General features: G+C 32.9%; 1 non-coding gene across 1 annotated transcript; it reads left to right on the top strand.

Moving 5' to 3' along the window:
* The first annotated feature begins 10804 nt into the window (after positions 1-10804).
* On the top strand, positions 10805-10876 carry TRNAQ-UUG (transfer RNA glutamine (anticodon UUG)). The gene has a single exon. It is a non-coding gene; the product is annotated as a tRNA-Gln (tRNA).
* Positions 10877-20913: the final 10037 nt, after the last annotated feature.

The following is a 20913-nucleotide window of genomic DNA, read 5'->3' as shown; positions in this document are numbered from 1 at the left end:
AATAATAATAATAATAATAATTATAATAATACTAATAATAATACTAATAATAATAGTATTAATACGGCAACGATTTATTATTATTCCAAAATTCTAGTAATACTAATAATAATAATAGTAATAATAATAATGATAATAATAATAAAAATAATAGTAATAATAATAATAATAATAATAATAATAATAATAATAATAATAACAATTAATAATTAAAATAGTAATAATAATAGAAATAATAAGACTAATAATAATAATAATAAAAGTAATAATACTAATAATAATACTAATAATAATATTAATAATACTACGGCCATTTATTATTATTCCACAATTCTAATGATATTAATAATAATAATAATAAAAGTAATAATACTAATAATAATAATAGTAATAATATTGCAGCCATTTATTATTATTCCAAAATTCTAATAATAGTAATAATAATAATAATAATAATAATAATAATAAAAATAATAGTCAAGATTTTGTAAGGTGATCGAAATAAAATGGTTGTAGTCTTTAAATAAGTAGTTACAGAAGGAAATTAAGTTAACAAAACTGAGTTTGGCCTAGTGGTTTAGCAAGTTTTTCCTTTACTAGAGTGTCCTTAGTTCGAACCTTGGTATGTGTAATACCCGATATTATATTTATTCAAATGTAACCAATTATAAATTAAGGCTGTTTTTCACTCACTATTACTCCTCTTTCAATGCTGCAAAACCCTTCAATTGCCCCCATTATTGTTCTTTACTCCTCTCATAAGTCTATATATTATGACATTTTATGTCCACCGATTCACACTTCCTACTCAACCAAAAAAGCATTACGGTAATGTTGTTCTGCATCTTCAATATGTTCCATACCCATCCAGAAAACTAACCGACATAAAATACAAATCGATTTTTTCCGCCCCATGCATAACAGAGTTTTTCATTTTAGATGTAGACTGTTTTAGATTAGTCATATGTTTTTAAATTAGTTGGATGCAGACTGTTTTCAGATTTCTTCTTGAACTTTGGTTTATTATGAGCAAAATTTCTAAAAGGGAAGATGTAATGTGTGTTATTTTTTGTGTAGGTAAGTTTTGGTTGTTTGAGTTTTTCTGGGCAAAAGAAATAATGACATTTGAAATGAAGAAATGAAAATATATTTTTTTCTTTTGTATTTTATTTAATTTTGATTCTTTCAAATTACTTTTTTTTTCTTCTAAAAAATAGGTTAAGGGAGTGGGGCAGTTACCATCCTCCACTTTTACTGTTTCTTAGTTTTTTTTCCATTTTATTTATTATTATTATTTTATTTATTTTAACACCGTATTTTTAATTCTAAAATAATTGTCTTATTTGTAAAAGTACCACATAATTTGAAATAATCTCATAATTTGTTATTAATTATATTATTATTTTTTATCAGATAACGAATTAATTATTGCATATTTACTGTCATGATGTTTTGCCCACTTTAATATCTCAAAATAACCCCTTTTGTAGTTTCATTTGTTAATATTTTCGCTTTTTAACTGTCCATTCATGTTCAGGGTAATAATGATGAAATTAAATTGCATAAGAAAATAGGTTCGCAATAAATTTTTCCATTTCATTGCACGTTATTCCATTCAGCCATTATCCATGGTAATGATGGCCTATAGCGTGCATATGTCACTAGGTTGGTAATAAACTCTTCATATAATGGTTAACTAACTCTTCCTTTTTCTACCCATTAAATAAAGTTACTTTGTTTTTTTTTAATTTTATTTAATGTAAAAAACTTCTCTAATTATAATTTGAGTTGAGTATGTGGGCTAAACCGCCGTGTTTCAACACAACTCTCTAAATTATAAAACAACAACATTTTGAGATTATGGTATAATCAAATCGATCATCAATAATAATAATAATAATAATAATAATAATAATAATAATAACTAATAAATTATAAAACAGTATTTTGTAATTTGACATAGTGAATATTTTTTTGAAGATTGGAAATGCATAATTGAACCATGAAACAAATCAAATGGGTATGGAAGAATATGCAACAGATATATGATATCTAATGGTTTGTTCAAAAACATTATAATACAGACATCTGAATTGTGTTTATATAATAGATGATTTTTTTAATCTTATTTTAAAAAAAAATTAATTTAAATTAATTAATTTTTTATAATTATACATACATATATAATTCTAAAACTAAAGAGATTCAATTTAAAAAAATAATTTTAAAGAATTTTCACAAATTAAAATTAAGTGTAATATTTAAAATAGTATTTATTTTTAAATTAATGATAATATATTGTATTAAAACAATATTAATGCTATAGTTTTTTTCTTGGCTACAAAGCTATAGCATTTTTGAACCATGATTTTAAAGAATTAAAAAATCAAAAGTATTCACCAAGGATAGAAATAATTTATTTTGACGGTAACATTTTTAAGATTATAAAATCGTATCATTTGAATCATTAAAAATGTGTAAAATCATATTAAATAATAATAAATGTTCTATGTTTTTGTGACAATTTAGTTTTAAAAATGAAAAAAATCAAATGATATATAAAAAAGTTTATGTTTGTGTATATTAAGAGAGCATATTGCATATTTTAAAACCGTAATCTTAATTCTAAAATAATTGTCTTATTTGTAAAACTACCTCTTCACATTTGAATTGGTCCCTTAAAATGATTTGATTCCATAATTTATATTTTAAAATAATCCATTTAAAATTGGATAAAAGTACATGTCAGGGTAGATATTTTGTTATTCACATAATTTGAAATAATCTCATAATTTGATCCATTAATTTGTTATTAACAATATTATTATTTGTTATCAGATAACGAATTAATTATTGCATATTTACTGTCATGATATTTTGCCCACTTTATTATCTCAAAATACCTCTTTTTGTAGTCTAATTTGTTAATATCTTTCGCTTTTTAATTGTCCAATCATGCTCAGGGTAATAATGATGAAATTAAATCTACTTTTAATATAATAAAGTAGAATACATATGAAATTCTTTCAATATCCTTATAATCACCAATTTGAGGGTGATATTCGGGGACATAGCGGTAATTGCATCTCCTTTAATACTTTCATTAATAAATAAATTTTTTTCATCATTAACTAACCTTTCAATTGTCCATTTTCTTTTACATCATTAATATTGTGTTTCAGCTTTGTATTGGAATTGGGGAAAACTTTCTTGAATACAGTAAAACCTCCTCCACGCTTTTTGTTGAGGGCTGTGCAAGTAATCCATTGATATTTCAACCTACTGATTCATTACTATTGAACGCAATTGTTGCATTGGAAATACATCAAAAACCTTTGGAGTCCCCACTCATTGCATTCATTCAACCTATTGATTCATTACTATTGTACAGTACCTAATAATTATTTCTTATATTTTTCTTCCACGACCTTTCAACTTTTCATCATTCATTCTTCTCTGCCACGATTATTTCGTTCTCCATTTTCACCGTTCTTTGCAGCGAATTTTTCATTGTTCTTTGTCCTTCACCTTTCTCTGTTCTATGCAAGGACAATCAACCGTGCAACAATTAATTCAACGTTCGAAGGTGGTTCATTCTTTGGATGCAAAAAAAGACTTGAATACAAATAACATACATATATTTATATAAACTATATATAAACTAATGGAAAAGAATCCAAACAGGGCCATAACAAACAAAATAGAGATAAAATTAGGGTTTTCCAAATGATAAGATAAAAGGGAAATATATTCTATGAATCTGCAGATTCAGTGTTCCATGCTTTAGAACTCAATTTTGCAGTGTTTTGATGTTTGTTTGTGAGAATAAATCTGCAGATTCAGTGTTCCATGCTTTAGAACTTAATTTTGCAGATTCAGTGTTTTTCTTCAATAGGGCGAGCCATAGATCGTTTTTGAATTTGAAGATGATGAAAATAAAAAACGTTTAGAAAAAACTTATGATCGACATTGAACCTGTTTTGATCTGCAAGATGACAGCTTCGAAGGTGGTTCGATGGCAGCACTCTAACAATTAACTGTGGTTTTACGACAACATCCCAACAGTCTATAGGGGTCATGATGATGGTATGTATATTTATTTTAATTTTAATATTTATATAAACAAAGGATCATTGTATAGTTAATGAATCAATCAAGTTTGGAACCATATTCAAGTTTATACATAAGTGCTTAAGCTAAAGGCAAAGTGTGTTTATAATTAAGCTTTATGCTGGATTGCTTAAAATTTGGTACCTACATGATGGAATAAATTGACATGTTTAGTATTTGATTCTCACTCTATTTTTTCAAATTTATATTTGTTTGTCTACGTACTGTAACATTTGTTTTGCTTCTTAAATGGTTTAATATATATTTTCAAATTTGTTTTTATTAAATAGTTTGTGTGGAGCAAAAGTAAGTGGTTGACACCATCACAGTTTAATGAATAAGCAAAACAGTTGTCTTTTTTGAAAACACATTTTTCAAACATCGGTTCTCTGAAAAAATGAAAGTGATTAAATGCAACAAAGTGGGTTGGTTGTTGGTAGAGAAAATACATTATTATGTTGTTTAAAGATGCTTTTTTAGAGTTCGTGGAAGTTGAATGAAAATTATACTCTGGATGTTAGTTTACATGAATGATTGTATCTAAATTTCGAGTTCATAATAGGACTATCGCAAGTGCTGGAACATATGCCAATAATTTTTGTGTTTTTTTTTGTGTATTTTGGTTTCTATGAACAATATGGTTAGTATTTTTTTAAAAAATAAATTAAATTGACTATTATTACATATTAATCATGCTTCATTCAAATAAATTTTGATTATATTTTATTCAAATAATTTATAGCTTCATTAATTTATTTTATTATTTTTTATAACTTCACTAATTTGTAACATTTTTTTATTAATGTGAATATCTTTTATATATTTCTTAACAATCAATATACTATATTTATTTACTATTTATAACGATATTGTGCTATGTGTGGCGCACAGTTAGATGATAATTTAATTCTTTTTGCATTTTATATACATTTTTAACCATCAGTTTACTATATTAATTTGCTATTTATAAAGATATTGTACAAACCGTGCGAACGCACGGGTAAATGATTTCTTAATTATTTATTTTATTTTTCTACTAAAATATATATTTTTTGACGGGACAAAGCTACTTAATCTGTATATATTTTATTTACATTTTTAACCATCATTATATTATATTTATTTATTACTGATAGATGACTACTGAATTATTTCCTTTATTTTTTATATGTACATATTAACCTATAACTAATAGGTTTGAAAAAAAAACAAATCTATTAAATATATTGAAATTTTTATTTGAAATAAGTGAAAAAGATTTCAAATGTTTATAATATAATAGGAGTATGAGTGACAATGAACAAAATTTGGATAAAGAAATTTGGTACCTGTTACCAAATCAAATAAATATAATACATATATTATACTTATTTATTATTTATAACATTGTACAATATGTGCGTACGCACGGCTAAATGACTACTCATGGTAGATATGTAACTTATTGTATGAACGCACCGGTAGATGACTGCTTAATTATTTCATTTTTTATATTAAAAAATATATTTCTACCTAGATTAAATTACTATTTATATAACAATTATTATTTCAAATATTTTTTTTTAATTTGTGCATTTTTTATATATAATTATTATCCATTACTATATATTTATTTATTATTTATATCGACTTTGCATGACCCGTGCGAACGCACGGGTCTTTTGCTAGTATGATATATATTGCTACTAATTGGTCTCTTGTGCTAACCAAACCTATTAGTGGCAATAGAAGGGGTATAATGGTACTTTCACTCTTAAATAGGAATAGGGACATGTTTGGTTGCTCACTACCTTCTTTCCAAACCAGAATTTTGTCTTAGTAGAGAAAGAGGAACAAGAACGTGAAAGAAGAGGAAGAGAAGAGAAGAACCCCAACTTGGTCCAAGCCCCATCTTTGCATGCAGCAGAAATCTGTCCCAAACCTTGCTTCTATCATCATCTCCATCTTGCTACAGCTTCATCATCATCTCCTTCATCTCTAAAGGTGAGTCCCTAGTTAGTAGCCATGGGGTTTGCATGTGAGGGTTCAATTGGGGTTTAGGGATTGTGAATGAACCTATGAATCAATGATGCTAAATCTGTTTGCTTTGCCCTAATCTCTGTATATTGATGTTTCTAAATGTGTTTATGTGTTACAATTTCGTTTGGACTGTTATACAAGTATAGGGGATCATCTATAGGTTGTTTGGGACTGGTTTAGGGCTCCTAAAACGCAGAAAATTGATTCTGCTACAGGGTATTCGGTTACGGGTCTTTGGGTAACCGATTACTCTGTTAAAAATGCAATTTTGGGCTATTTTTAGTGCCAGTAATCGGTTACTGAGTCTGGGTAATCGGTTACCCTAGGCGCAGGGGAAAAAAATCAGCAAACTTCGGAAATTCGTAACTTTCGGCTCGGGTATCGGAATTGTGCAAACTTTATATCGTTGGAAAGCTAGCGACGTGTACTTTCTAATAAAATTGGTCCCCAAACCAGAATGTTTGATTTAATAATAGTGGAGCCCCACTTAGTGAATCAATGAATTAGTATGGGAACTTATGTCTTTACCAATTGATTAATAATTCTTATGTTAAGCATGGCATAGTTTGTTTATTGCTTATTATGATTGTGATACCCATATTTGAAAGCGTTATGCCATTATGTTTTATACATGAAAAATCTATGGACACCGTTGTTTTGGTTAAACGATTGGATTGATTGCTTTGTTTGTGACCTTGACTTTATGTCATATTTTTGTATGCTTAAATCGAAGTGGCCGGAAGGCTAGATTGGGACGTTGATCCGACTATGTAGTCTATGAGCCCTCCCGGACCGTGTAGTCCAATGGAACAACCCGTTCATGTGTATTGTTCGATATGGTGTGCATCTGAGCTACCGTTGCAGTGTGCTCGTGAGTTTCCGTACGGGGTTTTACTCACTTGTCGTTAACACACTTGCGTGCTCGGTATGGTAGGGTTATGCGACTATGTAGGCTAATTCATAATGTGGTAACTCACCGCTAGTAAAGTCACGTAGACTAATACTAGGCTTTAGCCTGATGGGCTCAGGCGTCAAGGTGGCGGTTTGTACTCGGCGTAACTCACTAGCATGAAGAAGGTTAACGGAACAATGACGCCATTTAGGCAAAAGTCATCTCGCGGTCATTTAGGCTCGTGCGAACCGTTTAACCGTCTTGCAGTGTGCTTGTACAAGTCCCTTGACATATAGGCAGGAGGTTACTCATCGAGGATGCATTTATTCCATAATCTAGCCGAGGTTGTTACACTTATGGATTCCCCGTGTGTGGATGCGGGTTTGCATACTTGTTTGCTATACAGTGTGTATTTGCTTGAGACAAGTCCAATGGTGGATGAGTCACTTTGTTTACTCCGTATTTATACCGGAAGTGAGAATAACCCCGAATCCATGGTGGATTCGTTCATTTTTTTTTGTATGTTCCTTTTAGATCCGAGCGGACTAATAGGATAGGCGGACTCACTGAGATTTAGTAATCTCATCCCATTCCAATTATTTATTTTTCAGGTGGTTCGAGGCAAGATCGCGGTAAGGGAAAGATGGATTAGATCTCTTGGCGATGCTTGGATGTTTCTTTTAGTTTCTTATCGTGCTTACTAGTTCGTGTATTTTGGATATGTACTGATATGATGTACTTATGTTTTGGCCATGATACATTCGGCTTATGTATTCGTGTACTTCTATTTTCCGCTGCGAACATTATGTAATTGTTGTCTTATGTACCATAATTAATACTTTATGCATATTATTCTAGACATATATGTGTGGGGTGTTACAGTATGGATAAAATTTTTGAATATTTTCTGGACCTTGGTAACAACCTATACCACGTAACCAGCCACGCGTACCTTGGTAACAACTTATGCCACATAACCAGCCACGCGTGCAAAACATGTACAAGTCAAACGCCGCGTAAACACTGTTTAACGTCCGTTTGCATCAAACAGACGGAAAGGACTAACGTGCCACCTTTTGAATAGATAAGGGGCCTATTTGAACTTTTTAAAAATTAAAGGACCAAAATGGACCCCGAGGTAAAGTTAAGGGACGAAAAAGGGTATTTTGCCATATTTTTACTTAACACTTGCTAGTAGTTTGACTGTGTATATTTTTACATATAAAATAGTCATCTAATTTTTTACTGTGTGTACTTAACACTTATTAAATTCCTTAGAGCCAAATTTCACAGCCGCATAAAATGATTTGGCTGAGAAATGTTTAGCCAAGTATTTTCCTCATGTGAAGAATGCCAAAATAGAAATAAAATCACCTCATTCATAAAAAGAGAGAATGGGTCATTGTTTGATACTTCAGAAAGATTTAAAGATATGTTAAGACAATATTTTCATCATAGAATTCCAATATATTCAATTATAAACGTTTTACAAAGGTTTTGTGTCATCTTCAAGAAACATTTTGGATGCGTCATCTGGTGGAGATTTATTATCCAACTCATACATTGAGGGATATGAGTTAAGTACAATCAACACCTACGAATGTACCAAGTACAAGAGCCACGTCTCCCATATCCAACAAGAAACCAGTTGGCGTGCATAAAGTAAGTGAGACTATTGTACTTGTTTCTCATGTCGCTCATATTCATAATATGAAGAAATTCATGATGACACCGACTTAAGTGTCAATTTCCAAAATTGGTTAAATTGGTTAAGCGTATCGACAATTGCATAAACTGGTTAAGCCCTCCAGCTTTGTTGTTTTATCTTGTGTATATGCTAAAGTTTAATTTTGATATAGTTTTCAGTTTGATGGAACAACTTCTGATCTCCATCCTTGATTGAAATTGTTGTTTTTTTAGCTGTTATTTTGATAGTTCTCGGGCCTTTATTGGTTGCCTACATAATTTATTTCATCATTTGGAGAGCAAAATCTAGTAGGGTGATCGCTGTTACATAGCTCACATAATGTAATTTTCTATACTTTGATGTCTCATACATCTCCTTCAATTGTTGCGGGATCTTGGACAACTGTTTTGTCAATGCATCTACTTTTTGTGTCAACAATTTGTTATATTTTAGAACTGCATCGTTGGTATTCAATTTTATGATGCCATTATTTATTTGAGAATGGTTCCTATTATAATGGCCTTGATGGTCATTCTGAGCACTATTATTTTAATTATTGCAATTGCATCTGCTGTGCTTTTTGACATTAGAAAACCCTTAACAATAGCATATAACAACAACTTAGGTTATTTTTTGTAACACGTTCTTGAAGATAAGTATTTATGTGAGATCATCGAAAGTGTTTATCGAGAATGTCATTAGCATAAATTTGTATCTCTACCATACTTCATAGAGGGTTTCTGTTGCGCCTTGAGAGTATACAAAAATTATTGTTTTGGCTTTCATAAACTTGATATGAGGAAAGAACCTATCCAAGAATTTTTCCTACAACATGTTCCAATTGGTCATCACTTGAGTTAGTTGGTCAAGATACCATTGTTTAGCTTTTCCATTTAATGAGTGTGGAAACATCTCATTAATATCCCATTTTCCTCAACTTCTAGAGCTCCTAGTTTACGGGACATCTCGTGGAAATTTATGACATGTGCATAAGGGTCTTCATATTCCAATCATACAAAAGGATTAGCATAATGAATTTGTAATAAACTTGTTTTCATCTCGGCCTAGCAATATTCCTTTGCAATCTAACTATGAGAGCAAGTCGTCTCGTAATGTTGTGGCATGGCATGCCACCTCCATTGTTATTTCCATTGTTACCATTGCTGCCATTGTTGTTGTTTCTGTTGGCATTTTCCTTGTCATTGTTGTTGTTATTATTACCAATTTCTGTCATGGTTTTTGGTTTTGAAATAGAAGATTCTTCTAGATCTTTCCTTTTGGCTAGTACTTTTCCTTTCTTGTATTGTTGTTGTTTCTACATGCAGTTTGTTTAACTCTAGGATCGAACAAGAGTTTTTCTTCGAGAACCTTACCTCACATAAACAATTATCAACAGGCTAGCCAACACTATTAGTAGGTTAGTGACTATAAACAAAAAATATGCACATATATAAACAGAATACTTAAAACAATAAAAATCAACGCAATGTCTTTAAAAAATAATGTCACTCCCCGGAAATGGTGCCATTTTGTTGAAAGCATACAACAATGAGTATATTTATATTATCTCTAGAAGGACTGATGGTGTTTCAAAGATCGTTCAATAGTTCATATTATTTTAAGGATGGTTTCACAAAGTTTGTTTGTTTGTGAAATTGAAATAACAGAAAGTAAGTTGAACTTTGGTGTTATCAGTTGAGAAAACTTGTTGCGACTATATTTCATCGATGTGTCCTCATATCTAATCGTGATTAGTAATATGCAACTCTAATAAGTTATTAATATTACCACCCCTCGATATGCGTCATAGCTAATGTCTAAGTCAACAACGTGAAATTAATCATATGTCTTAATAGACGATATCTCATTCTATTAACCAATGCGATAACATTAAGCTCCGATAGTTCATGCAAATATTAAGCCTAAATATATCTCTAGAGTTTAGTATCTAGTAAATTAAAAGCTTCAAATATCAAACCAAAACCATGAAAAATGTTTTAGGTAACTAATCTAAAACAAGCATTAAGCACAAAAAATATTCTTTAATGTCATGATCACAAATGTTTAAGCATCAACATTAGCATGAGCATCAACATGGTTCTATGGTGTAGTGGTTAGCACTCTGGACTTTGAATCCAGCGACCTGGGTTCGACTCCCGGTAGGACCTCTTTTTCTGTTTTTTTCTTCTGTTTTTTGGTATAATTTATGTCTCAATTATCATTCATGTATACACTTGATCGATTATCTCAGGAGTAGAAAAATAAGAAGGAGTTAAAGAATCTACTAAGATATTTTAGTTTAAGAGATCAATTATCTCAAGACTAAGTTATTATAACTTACTCCACATCGGGATCATTAATTCTTCCTAATCTAATGGTTGAAAATAATAAGTAATCGTTTTCTCTCTCAATATTTAATTATTTATTATTTTTAATCATTAGATTCAAAAAAAATAACGGTCATAATGTTGAGTTAATTATTTATTATTTAATTATATGAGAATGAATCTGAACCATTAAATTTTAAAATAAATGGTGGAGATTATGTGTCATTTTTTCTCTCTCCATTATTAAAATAAATGATGGAGGAGAGAAAAAAAGAATGACATATAATCTCCACCATTTATTTTAAATAATTTCAAATGACACCAAAATGTAAAGTATTTGAAACTGCTCATTCACTTAATATAATGGAAATGTTAAATTATTTATTACTCAATTCGTCCCAAATTAATAAACACAATTAATATTATATAAAAAAGATATATTATGTTTGACTTTACAATATTGTCATTCATTAATTATAGATTAATTATAGATGAAAGAGAAATTTTTTTTTGAAAAGGCAAAAGATCAAATATATTATATATTATTAAGAAACAAAACATGGCACAAGACTGAAGGATAGAAAAACACTTAGAAAGGGGGGGGTTGAATAAGTGTAGTCTTAAAAACTTGAACGATAAAAATAAATTGCACAGTTATTTTTATCCTGGTTCGTTGTTAACTAAACTACTCCAGTCCACCCCCACGGAGTGATTTACCTCACCTGAGGATTTAATCCATTAATCGCAACAGATTACAATGGTTTTCCACTTAGTCCGCGACTAAGTCTTCCAGAGTATCCTGATCACAACCTGATCACTCCAGGAACAAATGCTTAGACACAAGCTAAGACTTTCTTAAAGTATCCTGACCACCACGTGATCACTCTAATTACAACTGCTTAGACACAAGCTAAGACTTCCTAGAGTATCCTGATCAACACTTGATCACTCTAGTTCCTTACAACTTAATGTAATCAAATAAGAGTTTTACAATGCTTCTTAAAAGCTATAATCACAACAGTGATATTTCTCTTAACGTTTAAGCTTAATCTCACTAATATATTACAACAGCAATGTAGTGAGCTTTGATGTAGATGAAGTTTCTGAGCTTTGAGTTTGAGCAGCGTTTCAGCAAGTTAATTGTTAGCAAATCGTCAACCTTGCTTCTCATCAGAACTTCATATTTATAGGCATTTGAGAAGATGACCGTTGAACGCATTTAATGCTTTGCGTGTTCCGTACAGCTTTGCATTTAATGTTTCACGCTTTTGTCAACTACCTCGAGCCTTGTTCACGCTGTGTCTACTGACGTTGCCTTTAATAGCTTCCAACGTTCCTTTTATCAGTCAGCGTAGCCTGCCACCTAGGGGTGCTCTCGGTGCGGTTTGGGCGGTTTTGACGAAAAAAATCATCCGAACCGCAAGAGAAAAAATAGTGCGGTTTGGTTTGGTTCGGTTGGCTTTTAAAAAAAATCCGAACCAAACCAAACTAAACTAATGCGGTTTGGTTCGGTGCGGTTGGTTCGGTTTTTTACAAATATTTTATTGAGCCATACATACACATATAGATGATAACATAATTTTGTATTTATACATTCATACACTATCAAATAACAACAAAACTCGTCATATTTTGACAACAATTTTCCATTTAATATGTAAAAATTAAATTAGACAAAAGTGGAATATTAAACATAAAATAATAGCATAAAACAATATAAAAATTATTATAACGAAACAAAAAAATAGAAGAGACGAAAGATTAGTGAAAGTGAAAAAGAAAAAAAGTGTTGAGAGATTAGAGAAGAAGATATGTGATAAAAACGAAACTGAAATACGGAACATTTACATAAAAATGAGAAGGTGAAAAAGAAAGAATGTAAGAGAGTAGAGATTATAGAAGAAGAGGGAAGATGTATGTGGTAAAGAATGTGCGATAATGTTATTAGAGATTTTAGAAGATCGGGACTGAAATTATATGTGTAAGGATGATAAAATTGTTCGTAATCATAATGCTAATGTATAATAAGTTTAAGTTTGGGTTGGATTTGAGTTAGTAAAATTTAGGTTGTAACATAGTGCAGTTTGATTCGGTTTGGTTCGGTTTACGAAATACAAACCGCAAACCGAACCGAACCGTGCGGTTTTGTAAAAACTGACCCAAACTAATCCGAACCAAATGCGGTTTTTTGCGGTTTCGGTTTGGTTTGGTTTGGTTTGCGGTTTTCTATTGGGTTGGTTTGGTTTTGATCACCCCTACTGCCACCTGTACTTTCTTCTGATCTGATGTTTGTGAATAAAATATTTGAATATCATCAGAGTCAAACAGCTTGGTGCATAGCATCTTCTTGTCTTTTGACCTTGAAGTGCTTCTGAGCGTGATACCATGAGAACTTCAGTGCTTCTGCTTCTGACCTCAAGTTCTTCTGATGCTTTCATAGACCCATGTTCTGATTCTGCCTTGACCATCTTCTGATGTCTTGCCAGACCATGTTCTGATGTTGCATGCTGAACCTTCTGAGACAAAGCTTCTGAGCGCTGATTTGTGCATACTCTTTATATATTTCCTGAAATGGAAATTGCAATGTATTAGAGTACCACATTATCTCACACAAAATTCATATCCTTGTTATCATCAAAATTAAGAATATTGATTAGAACAAATCTTGTTCTAACAATCTCCCCCTTTTTGATGATGACAAAAAACATATATAAATGATATGAATTTGCGATCAGAAAGAGCAGACGGCTAAAGATAAATTACACAGCTATAGCATAAGCATGTGAATATGTCTCCCCCTGAGATTAACAATCTCCCCCTGAGATGAATAATCTCCCCCTGAAATAAATACTCGAAGAACTTTAATGATAAAAGACTTCCCTGATTATTTCGGTAGAGACGATCACATAAGCTTCTTGCTTCTGATAATTCATAGCTTCTGACTTCTGCTTCCATTGGACAGCTTCAGACCTTGAATTTCTTTAGATCCCTAGAACACTCACAGCTTCTGATTCCTGCTTCCATTTAGGACAGCTTCAGAACTTGAATTTCTTTGATCTTCAGAACATTCACAGCTTCTGATTCCTGCTTCCATTTAGGACAGCTTCAGAACTTGAATTTCTTTAATCTTCAAAACATTCACAGCTTCTGATTCATGCTTCCATTTATGACAGCTTCAGAACTTGAGTTTTCTGGATCTTTTAGAACATTCACAGTTTCTGATTTCTGCTTCCCTCGGATAGCTTCAGAGCTTTGAATTTCTTCTTTCATCACTTCATGCTAGATTGTATCAGAACATTGTTGAATGTACCAGAGCATCATCAGAGCATCTCTACATCCTGAAATGTTACAGAACAAAACTAAACGACAAAAGTCAGCATGAATGAGTTAGAACATAAGATGTGTATCAGAACACAAAATATGTATCAGAGCCATATAAGCCATATAGACTATATCAGATCTAATAGACAATGTATTAGAGCAAATAGACAATGATTTGGATCATATTCTACTATTAGAATTTCTGATCATTCTTGCTTCTGATTCTGAAGTTTCCTAGCACTCAGCTTGCTTCAAGAATCCAAGAACTTGATTCATCTTGTTGCTTCTTGAATCTTTGATTCATGCAACAACACAACTTAGAAACATATGAAGCTTGCAGCTTCTGTTAGTAAATGTGGGGTCTTTTTACTCGGTAACTGATAATATTAATCAGATCATTTATCATATATTTTCTCCCCCTTTTTGTCATAACATCAAAAAGCATAAAAGATTCAGATGTAAAGCAAGAGACAAAAGAAAAGAAACACAAATAACTTTTCATTGATTTCAACAAGAAAGATTACAAAAGAAGAATGCAGGAAAACAGATGCAACAAGGAAAGAAAACTACAAAGACTTAAGAGCTACAACTCTAACTTAGACATAATCCTAGCTAACATATCATGAATCTCTGCGGTCTTCTCAGTTTGTTTAGCAGTTGCCTTTCTCTTTTGTTTTCGATCATTATCTTGATTCCCAGAGCTTGACGATGGATTCATGATGAAGTTGCAGATATTGGAAACTGCTAGGGTTTATGATATGAATGCAAAGAGAGAGAACGAAAAAGAAACTGAATGCAAAGTGAGAGAAATATAAGAGGGAAAAGAAACGTTTGAAGAATATAAAAAGAAAACTGAAAGAGAGTAAATGATGAAAAGCATTTAATGTTACGTGACGTGAGGAGAGATAATAATGACAAAAGACGTGATTTGCACAGTTACCTAAGTAGATGTCCCCTCAACTGCACGCACGCTTGTCCAGGAATAGTGAACACGTGTTTACCATCTGGATAGCCAGTTACAGCTGTTTTGCTTTTAAAGAGATTCTGAATCAACTTAGACAATGAAACGTTAGTAATAACTGAATCACAATTTCTAATTGATTTCAATCAGAACTTCTTATAAACAAAAAATCCAATTTCATTTCAGAAGATACTCATACATAAGATCTTCTCATCTTCTCATTCTGGGCATAAATCCATACTGATATTCTTCAGAATGAACTTAAACCTATCTTCAGCAAGGGGTTTTGTAAAGATATCAGCCCATTGATGGTCTGTATCCACAAAGTTTAAGGATATAACACCCTTCTGAACATAGTCCCTTATGAAATGATGTTTAATCTCAATATGTTTAGCTTTTGAATGTAAAATAGGATTATTAGATAAACATATAGCAGAAGTATTATCACAGAAAATAGGAATGTTACTCTCATATATCTGGTAATCTTCCAGCTGACTTCTCATCCAGAGCATTTGTGTGCTACAACCAGCAGCAGCAACATATTCTGCTTCTATTGTTGAGAGGGCAATAGTAGCTTGCTTCTTGCTGTACCATGAGATCAGATGACTTCCAAGAAATTGACAACTTCCAGAAGTGCTCTTTCTTTCTATTATATCTCCAGCATAGTCAGCATCACAGAATCCTACTAAGTTGTAATCTTTAGATCTTCTGTAAACTAAACCAACATTAGTAGTACCTTTCAGATACCTTAGAATTCTCTTAACCGCAGTTAAATGAGATTCTCTTGGATCTGATTGGAATCGAGCACACAAACAAACACTAAAGAGAATGTCAGGTCTAGAAGCAGTTAGATATAGAAGAGATCCAATCATACCTCTGTACAACTTCTGATCTACCTTCTTACTTACCTCATCCTTACCCAGTACACATGTTGGATGCATAGGAGTTTTGGCTTCTTTGCTTTCAGAAAGATTAAACTTCTTCAGAAGTTCTTTCACATACTTCGTTTGATGAACATAGGTTCCATCGGAAGTTTGGTTAATTTGAATCCCAAGTAGACATGGCAATAAAACCCAGACCCACGGGTACCCACCCGAATTCGCCCCGAAGTTGACGGGGAAAACCCACTTCGACTGGGTTTGGGTTCGGGTTTGGGTTTTCCCCGATTAGAAAACATGGGGATGGGTCGGGTAATGGGGACACTAGTAACCACCCCGAACCCGCCCCGTTTATTTCAATATGTACATTATTATTTATATTTCATAATTTATATTATTAAATATGTGCCTAATGTTTTAATAATTTGATTTGTATTTATTATTTTAAATCTTTGAAATATATGTATGAAATTTTTTGAGATTGTTTTATTTTGTTATTTATAATGTAATTTGATTTTTGAAAAGGTAAATATTTTTATTAAAAAAATTAATTTTACGACATACATGGTGGCGCGGATACCCGAACCCAACCCGAACCCGTTAAGGACGGGTTTGGGTTTTAATTCCCCATCCCCGTTTGGGTTTGGGGCGGGTAACGGGGATTGATTGGGAATTCGGGTTTGGGTTTGGGGAAGGTAAAAACCGTCTCCGACCCGCCCCGTTGCCATGCCTAATCCCAAGGAAATACTTGAGTTCTCCCATCATGCTCATTTCAAATTCAGCCTGCATAGACTCAGCAAACTCCTTTCCAAGTGTAGCATTAGATGTTCCAAAGATAATATCATCAACATATATTTGACAAATTAAAATATCCTTTTTAAATGTTTTACAAAAGAGAGTAGTGTCCATTTTTCCTCTAGTGAAACCATTTTCCAGAAGGAAAGAACTTAAACGTTCATACCAAGCTCTGGGAGCTTGTTTCAATCCGTATAATGATTTCTTTAATTTAAAAACATGATTTGGAGACATGGAGTCTTCAAAACCAGGAGGTTGATGGACATAAACTTCTTCATCTATGTAACCATTTAAGAAGGCACTCTTGACATCCATCTGATAAAGAGTGATGTTGTGTTGAGTGGCAAAAGAAATTAATAGACGAATAGATTCTAACCTGGCCACTGGTGCAAAGGTTTCTGTGTAGTCAATTCCTTCTTGCTGACTATAACCTTGAGCAACCAGTCTGGCTTTGTTTCTTACCACTTCTCCTTTCTCACTTAGCTTGTTTCTGAAAACCCACTTAGTACCGATGATGTTAAATCCTTTTGGTCTAGGAACCAAGTCCCATACATCATTCCTTGTAAACTGATTTAGTTCTTCTTGCATGGCAATTATCCAGTCTGGATCTTCTAGAGCTTGATCAACAGAAGTTGGCTCGATCAAAGAAACAAGACCTAATTGACATTCTGCATTGTTCTTAAGGAATGCCCTTGTTCTGATGGGATCATCTTTCTTCCCAAGGATCACATCTTCTGAGTGAGCTGAAGCAAGTCTAGGTGATCTTCTGACTGTTGGTTCTTCAGAGATTCTCAGATTCTCTAAAGATGCAGCAACTTGATCTTCTGATCCATTGCTTCTGAGACTGCCAGCTTCTGCAGCTTTGCTTCTTGGTTCTTCAACTTCTGATATATTAATATCAAAATCTGCAAAATTCTCAAACTGCTTTGGTTTTTCAAGACCAAGCTTATCATCAAACCTGATATTGATTGATTCTTCTACAATAAATGTTTCAGTATTGTATACTCTGTAGTCTTTAGAGCGTTCAGAATATCCAAGAAGGAAACACTTTTGTGCTTTAGAATCAAACTTACCAAGATGATCTTTAGTATTCAGAATAAAACATACACATCCAAAAGGATGGAAATATGAAATGTTGGGCTTTCTATTCTTCCACAATTCATAAGGAGTCTTATTTAGAATAGGTCTGATAGAGATTCTATTCTGAATATAACACGCAGTGTTTATTGCTTCTGCCCAGAAATGCTTAGCCATATTGGTTTCATTGATCATGGTTCTGGCCATTTCTTGTAGAGTCCTATTCTTTCGCTCTACAACTCCATTTTGCTGTGGAGTTCTAGGACAAGAGAAATCATGGGCAATACCATTTTCTTTGAAGAACTCTTCAAAGAATCTGTTCTCAAATTCACCACCATGATCACTTCTGACCTTTATGATTTTGCACTCTTTCTCAGATTGAATCTGAGTGCAGAATTCAAGGAACACTGAATGAGACTCATCCTTGTGTTTCAAGAACTTTACCCATGTCCAGCGGCTATAATCATCAACGATGACTAATCCATATTTCTTCCCTCTGACAGATGCTGTTTTGACTGGGCCAAACAGATCAATGTGCAAGAGTTCTAACGGCCTTGAGGTAGAAACAACATTCTTAGACTTGAATGCAGGTCTGGAGAACTTGCCCTTCTGACATGCTTCACAAAGAGCATCTGATTTGTATTTCAGATTTGGGAGTCCTCTGACCAGATTTAGTTTGTTAATCTGAGAAATCTTTCTCAAACTAGCATGACCTAATCTTCTGTGCCAGACCCATTGCTCTCCAGAAACAGACACAAGACAAGTCACCTTCTGCTTCTCAAGATCAGAAAGATTAATCTTATAAATGTTGTTCTTCCTCTTGCCTGTAAATAGGATTGAGCCATCCTTCTGACTTACAGCCTTGCAAGACTTTTGATTGAAGATTATATCATAACCATTGTCACTTAATTGACTTATGGACAATAAGTTATGCGTTAATCCTTCAACAAGAAGTACATTAGTTATGGAAGGAGAGTTACCAAGACTTATGGTTCCAGAGCCAATGATTTTGCCCTTCTGATCTCCTCCAAACTTGACTTCTCCACCTGGTTTAAGCACCAGGTCTTGGAATGTAGACCTTCTTCCCGTCATGTGTCGCGAGCACCCAGAGTCCAGGTACCATGACATTTTGCTTTTTGTCCTCTTTTCCGCCAAGGATATCTGCAATAGGAATAATCTTTTCCTTAGGTACCCACAACTTCTTGGGTCCTTTCTTGTTAGTTCTCCTCAAGTTCTGATTGAACTTGGGTTTAGCAAAATATTTAATAGGAGGAACAACATGATATTTCTTATTTTGAGTTCCATGATATTTCTTAGGTTGTGTCACATGCTTCTTGGTGTGTGTTATGTGAAAACTTTGTGCATGTGATGTGTGCTTAATATCATGGGAGTGGCCAAACTTAAATTGGTTATACAGAGGCTTGTATGATATTTTCATATCATCCACAGATTCAAGCTTGTATGGGATTTCACCCTCATAACCAATGCCAACTCTCTTGTTTCCAGACACAGCATATATCATAGAAGCTAGCTGACTTCTGCCAATACTTCTAGATAAGAACTTCCTGAAACTTAAATCATATTCTTTCAGAATATGATTCAGACTGGGAGTGGATTTTTCTGAATCAGAAGGAGATCCAACATTATTGGATAATTTTAAAACTTTTTCTTTTAATTCAGAATTTTCCAACTCACGCTTCTTAGTTTCAAATTCAAATTGCTTTTTTAGCTTTTTGTATTTGATACTAAGATGAGCTTTTAATTCAAGAAGCTCTGTTAGACTGGAAACTAACTCTTCTCTAGATAGTTCAGAAAATACCTCTTCAGAATCTGATTCTGATGTAGATTCTGATCCATCATCTTCTGTCGCCATCAGCGCAAAGTTTGCCTGCTCTCCTTCAGAGTCTGATCCTGATTCTGATTCAGAATCATCCCATGTTGCCATAAGACCTTTCTTCTTATGAAACTTCTTCTTGGGATTCTCCTTCTGAAGTTTCGGACACTCATTCTTGTAATGTCCAGGCTCATTGCACTCATAGCAGACAACCTTCTTCTTGTCAGATCTTCTGTCACCAGAAGATTCTCCACGTTCAAATTTCTTTGAACTTCTGAAGCTTCTGAACTTCCTTTGTTTGCTCTTCCAGAGTTGGTTTACCCTTCTGGAGATCATGGACAGTTCATCTTCTTCTTCAGATTCTGATTCTTCAGGATCTTCTTCTCTAGCCTGAAAAGCGTTAGTGCATTTTTTAACGTTAGATTTTAATGCAACAGACTTACCTTTCTTCTGAGGTTCATTAGCGTCAAGTTCAATCTCATGACTCCTCAGGGCCTGATCAGCTCTTCCAAAGAAACTTCATTCAGATTCTTCGCAATCTTGAATGCAGTCACCATTGGGCCCCATCTTCTGGGCAAACTTCTGATGATCTTCTTCACATGATCAGCCTTGGTGTACCCTTTGTCGAGAACTCTCAATCCAGCAGTCAGAGTTTGAAATCTTGAAAACATCTTTTCAATGTCTTCATCATCCTCCATCTTGAAGGCTTCATACTTCTGGATTAGTGCAAGAGCTTTAGTCTCCTTGACTTGAGCATTTCCTTCATGAGTCATTTTCAAGGACTCATATATGTCATGGGCCGTTTCCCTGTTAGATATCTTCTCATACTCAGCATGAGAGATAGCATTCAGCAAAACAGTCCTGCATTTGTGATGATTCTTGAAATCTTTCTTTTGATCATCATTCATTTCGCTTCTCGTGAGCCTTACACCAGTAGCTTTAACAGGATGTTTGTAACCATCCAACAGAAGATCCCATAGATCAGCATCTAGACCAAGAAAGTAACTTTCCA

The sequence above is a fragment of the Vicia villosa genome, linkage group LG3 (assembly GCF_029867415.1).
Source record: "Vicia villosa cultivar HV-30 ecotype Madison, WI linkage group LG3, Vvil1.0, whole genome shotgun sequence".
Taxonomy (NCBI): Eukaryota; Viridiplantae; Streptophyta; class Magnoliopsida; order Fabales; family Fabaceae; genus Vicia; species Vicia villosa.
This window is presented reverse-complemented; position numbering and strand designations above follow the sequence as displayed.